The sequence below is a fragment of the Schistocerca piceifrons genome, chromosome 1 (genome assembly GCF_021461385.2).
Source record: "Schistocerca piceifrons isolate TAMUIC-IGC-003096 chromosome 1, iqSchPice1.1, whole genome shotgun sequence".
In the NCBI taxonomy this organism is placed as follows: domain Eukaryota; kingdom Metazoa; phylum Arthropoda; class Insecta; order Orthoptera; family Acrididae; genus Schistocerca; species Schistocerca piceifrons.
In genome coordinates this window covers 1013841882-1013847005 of record NC_060138.1, presented here as the reverse complement: position 1 = coordinate 1013847005, position 5124 = coordinate 1013841882, and the positions used below count along the sequence as shown (strand labels likewise).

Below are 5124 nucleotides of genomic sequence, written 5' to 3'. Positions count from 1 at the left end.
ATAATTAAAAAAAAAACAAGTTATTAAAATGCGTGCAAATATCAAATACTATGCGTATTCAACAACGCCTGGTCAAGTCTCTTTCATTATTGCGCCCACGCGCATTCATAGAAATTAATTTCGGGGTCTAGTTGTTTAGGTATTACACAGAGCGCCTTCTGTGTCTACGCTTTGCTAGTTAATGCTCACAGCCAGAAGGCTCAGTGTGATGGAAACTTGTGAAGCAAGCAGGCAATCATGCCATGGAGGTGTACATGTGCTTCCTACAGCCAACTGTCCGAGTTTGAAAGGGCTCAAATTGTGGCCTTCCGAGTAACGGAATGGTCCATTCAGAGAACTGCCACATAAGTTGAACGTGCTGTGACAGTTGTGCATCGATGCTGGTTATCAGTGGCCACTCGAACATTCTCACACCCGTAGATGACGTTCCGGACATCTACACAGCACAGATGGCTCCAGCATCATCGTATTGTAAGGGCAGCAGTGGCATATCATACAGCTACCACAGCACAGGTAAGAATGCTTCTGTGCCCACATACTTCAACACAAACTGTTGCGAACCAGTTATTAGCAATGTATCTATGGGCACAAACACTTCTAGCCCGTCTTTCACTCACCGACGTGCACGCCGCGCCTGGTGCTGTCAGAGGATCATTTGGAAGATGGAATGAAGCGCCGTGGTCTTGAGCGATGAAATCAGAATCTGCCTGCACGTAAGTGATGGTATATTGTAGCCTCCAACCTGGTAATGCCATGTTCTTTAGCCAAAGTGACGTAAAAGCTTTTCGTAGTTGCTTATCTGCATGTGTTATAAAATCAGTAAGGTGGTTACTGATAATTTTGTTCATGACTGAGCTTGTAATTTGACATATAAATTTATCACATGTTATTTCTCTACAATGGGAGATCATCAACGTTAAATAGTCAATGCCAACATCTTATCACTGTCCACAGTCGCGTTGTTATTTTCCTGTCAGTCTTCTACCATCCAGAAGTCGTTGTCTGAAATTAGGCAGTCACACATCTGCATTTCATTAAAAATTCCGGCAGACTCTTGCCATTCGTCCAAACCCAAAAAGCAATAGTCGTCCGGACAAAGTTGCTACAATAGTGTATATCACGCAGCTTTTTAATTACAGCATCGAATTGAACATCAGTTAATTCCACTTTATATGTTATAGCCGCAGGATGTTTACATTTCCTCGAAACGGATTCCAGTGCTTGCTTGCCGATTTTTTCCACTATTCCTTTTGCAGTCACACTGTTGTTCCCATACAGGAGACACCATATCTCACAGCGACGAACTCGGAGAATTTAATGTGTAGATAATAGTTAAATGATCCATACATCTGTTTCTTTAACGTTACAGACTGCCCCTTCTCTAATTATTCCTGACAGTCCACTTGACTACAGATTTTAACAATCATCATGTTATCGTAAAACGGTTCTGCAATTGGTGCAAGCACATTTCAATTCTTACTGCCAAAGAGCGTGCTATTTTTACTGTAATTTACGCTACAAATATCAGTAACCGGATTGTCCAGGTTCTCCAGCAATAACCACAAACCAGTGCGTTCATAGGTAGGTGTCCTCTTCCTCACTTATAGCTGAGGGATGTTTAGCACATTGAAGAAAGACTTAGTGATACCTTCTGCTACCATAGAAGACTGCTTTTACTCTCTAACGGTCAAACATGGTGGTACTTCTGATCATGACATCTTCCGCTCATTCCTTCTGAATTTGCGTACACTTGCAGTCTAACTGGAAACTCCTGGATCAACTGCACTACCGTGTGTGCAAGTGTGTCAATGTCACACAGGGATGTCAGGGGTTGGACATCAGGTGTTACGTATGAGGCGACAGGTGTCAGTTGTCAGGTATCAGCTATCATGTGTGAGGTGTGAGGCATTCTTGCATTGTGCTTAGCGTGAGTGCTGAGGGCTGTCTCGGGGTAGAGAGCCTGTATAGGGAGAGAGTGGCCAATCGGACGATACGGCGGCCATTTTTCTGCCAAACTGTGGGCGAGACTTTTGAATGGGCAGTAGTGGAGTACACACTCACCGAATCAAAAGCACAAGACAATATGGCGAAATCATTCGTTAAATGCCTTTCTTTGCAGCTATAATATACTCATAGAAGGCTACTACGTACAGCACAGGAAAATTTGATACAGTGGCTGTAAAAATTATTCGTTACTTGCATTTATCTCCTTTAAAGTTCGTTTACTAGACATATTGCAATGAAAGTAACGTAAATTTAAAAAAAATAGTGTATAGCATTTGTTTTGTATCGAAGTGCATAACGCTAAAGATTTCATTGCGTGGAAATGCTAACATGCGATATATACCTTCGCCTCGATTTGAACAACCAAATGCAGCACAACCTGGAGTAGTTTACGAACGTCTGCAGAACGAATTACAGATGTCAAAAACAATGCTGTACAATTACTAACGTGTTTACTTCAAACATGTAGGCTTACCGACTTCATCACAAAACGCTTCATTATTTCAACTCGTATTGAAGATCGCAAACGCTAATTATGTACTAAAAACGATATACAACTAAATCGGACATGTATACACAAAGCATAACAAGTCTCTCAATAATTCATATACCTTTTAATCGTTTCCAAAAGTCCTCTGAACTTCAATTCAACTCAGAAGCACGGCGAACATAGGAAGCGAAGCGCGAGAGACGTTTGGCAGAAAAGTGGCGCCAAAGCTAATCAACCAATCACGGGCACCTATGGCCACACACTGTGCATACAGGCTCTCTATCTCGGGACCGCTATCGTCTGAAAATGGATGTCGCTGGCTGTGGCGAGAGCGTATACTCTAGGCTGGTTGCTTCCACAAAAATACCATCACGTCTCCAGAATGAGATTTTCACTCTGCAGCGGAGTGTGCGCTGATATGAAACTTCCTGGCAGATTAAAACTGTGTGCCGGACCGAGACTCGAACTCGGGACCTTTGCCTTTCTCGGGCAAGTGCTCTACCAACTGAGCTACCCAAGCACAACTCACGCCCCCTCCTCACAGCTTTACTTCCGCCAGTACCTCGTCTCCTACCTTCCAAACTTCATAGAAGCTCTCCTGCGAACCATGCAGAACTAGCACTCCTGAAAGAAAGGATAGTGCGGAGGCATGGCTTAGCCACAGCCTGGGGGATGTTTCCTAAATGAGATTTTCACTCTGCAGCGGAGTGTGCGCTGATATGAAACTTCCTGGCAGATTAAAACTGTGTGCTGGACCGAGACTCGAACTCGGGACCTTTTCCTTTCGCGGGCAAGTGCTCTACCAACATGTACTGGCGGAAGTAAAGCTGTGAGGACAGGGCGTCAGTCGTGCTTGGGTAGCTCAGTTGGTAAGTCTGCCGCCGGCAGTGCTGCGAGGCGGTCACGCGCCAGAGCGCTGCGGGCGAGGCGCGCACGGTGTGTTTGTGTTTACTTCGGCCGCTGTAAGTGCCGTTTTCCTTCTAGACCACCATGGCGCACAACTATCGGAAGAAGACATTACGTTTCAACTTTTGTTCCGACTTCGCCCGACCCAAGGCCCTGGAGGTAGAACGGTTTATACGCGATGAAGTTAAAATACCACCAACGGATCTAATTGGTATCCACTTGTCCATAGTTAGCAGTACCGTCTACGTCAAAATGATCAACGATGCGGCGTGCGACAAGGTGCTTCAAGAGGCAAAACGTGGACTGCGCTTCTGTCATTCCGACGGCAACGTCGGACCCGTTACCGTCGATCACGCAGGTCTCGGCACACGGACGATAAGGATCTTCGAACTGCCGTTCGAACTACCTGCAGACGTCGTCATCGAGGCGCTCCGTCCCTATGGCAACGTTCTGGAACATGTTGCCGAACGATGGGTCCAATTTCAGACCTATCCAGTTTTAAACGGTGTTAGACAGGTCCGCATCGAGTTGCAGAAACACGTGCCTTCCTATCTACGTATCGGAGGCTGCCGTGCCATTATAATGTACGACGGCCAACCTCGGACCTGTTCCGGTTGCGGGAAAGAAGGTCACCTACGGTCTGAATGCATTCAACGACGTGTCGCGCAGCTCCCGTTGTCGGAAGCGTCCGTCACACCCACGATGACCGCCCTACCGGTCACTTACGCAGCGGCTCTTGCCACGTCTACAGTTTCGTCCAGTCCGTCGCCCGGTCCTTCCGATCGGCACGTCCCACCGTCCCAGTCACCAACGGACGGTACAGACGTCCCACCTGACAACCTTGCCGCCGAACAGGCTCCCGCACCGGACGCTGAGGAGACCAGTACATCTTCACAACACCTGTTTGACAATTTCATTGTACCCACCGACGCCTTCGAACCAGGTCGACGCTCCTCCTTGCCGTCGTCCGACACTGAGGAACACGTGCGCAAACAACGCTCGCCACGTAGGCGCAAACGCCGTCGCCGTTCACCCACGGGCTCTCAGAGCGTTGCCACCCGCGACGACGAAGACGACACCCAAGCAGCCGACATTTCCACGCAGAGGTCGGCGGACAACTTTCACGATGAACAAGACATTTCGCAGGACGGGACCACTATGGAGGTCGCCACGCACAATGTAACAATCGGTGCGCCGGTTGAGACGCCTGTCTCCCCGCCGACTACTCCAGATCTCTCTCACCACGACGCAATTCCCATGGACATTGGACAGACCCACGGCACAGGAGCATGGGCCGACGACATTGAGGAAGGTACGCCCCCTCCTCCGGATGAGTTACCTCCGCCGGACGAGGCTACCTGTTAACATCAAAAGCGAGGCATTGCAGCTGATGGGACGGGACTTCCTGTCGGTGCCCTCCTCTTACTTCCCTTGGTGATGGTAGATGCGCGTCCACCACCACTAAAACAAACATACCGGTTTGCCACACTGAACATCAACATGATCGGCACTGCACCCAAGCTGCAACTCCTACGTGACATGCTTCGGGCCTCTGACGTCGACGTCGCCCTTCTTCAGGAAGTACGCGTTGCCACACTACCACCAGTCTACGGCTACGACTCATACACGTCCACATGTGATCAATCAGGGCGTGGAGTGGCTTTCTACATACGCGAAGGAATCCCACTCACGGACACGACAATCCTTCCCTGTGGAAGAGGCAT

The 5124-nt window shown here is 48.3% G+C and overlaps 1 non-coding gene across 1 annotated transcript; it reads right to left on the bottom strand.

The window, feature by feature from the left end:
* Nucleotides 1-2940: 2940 nt before the first annotated feature.
* Trnas-aga lies at nt 2941-3015 on the bottom strand. The gene has a single exon. It is a non-coding gene; the product is annotated as a tRNA-Ser (tRNA).
* Between the last annotated feature and the right edge of the window lie 2109 nt (nt 3016-5124).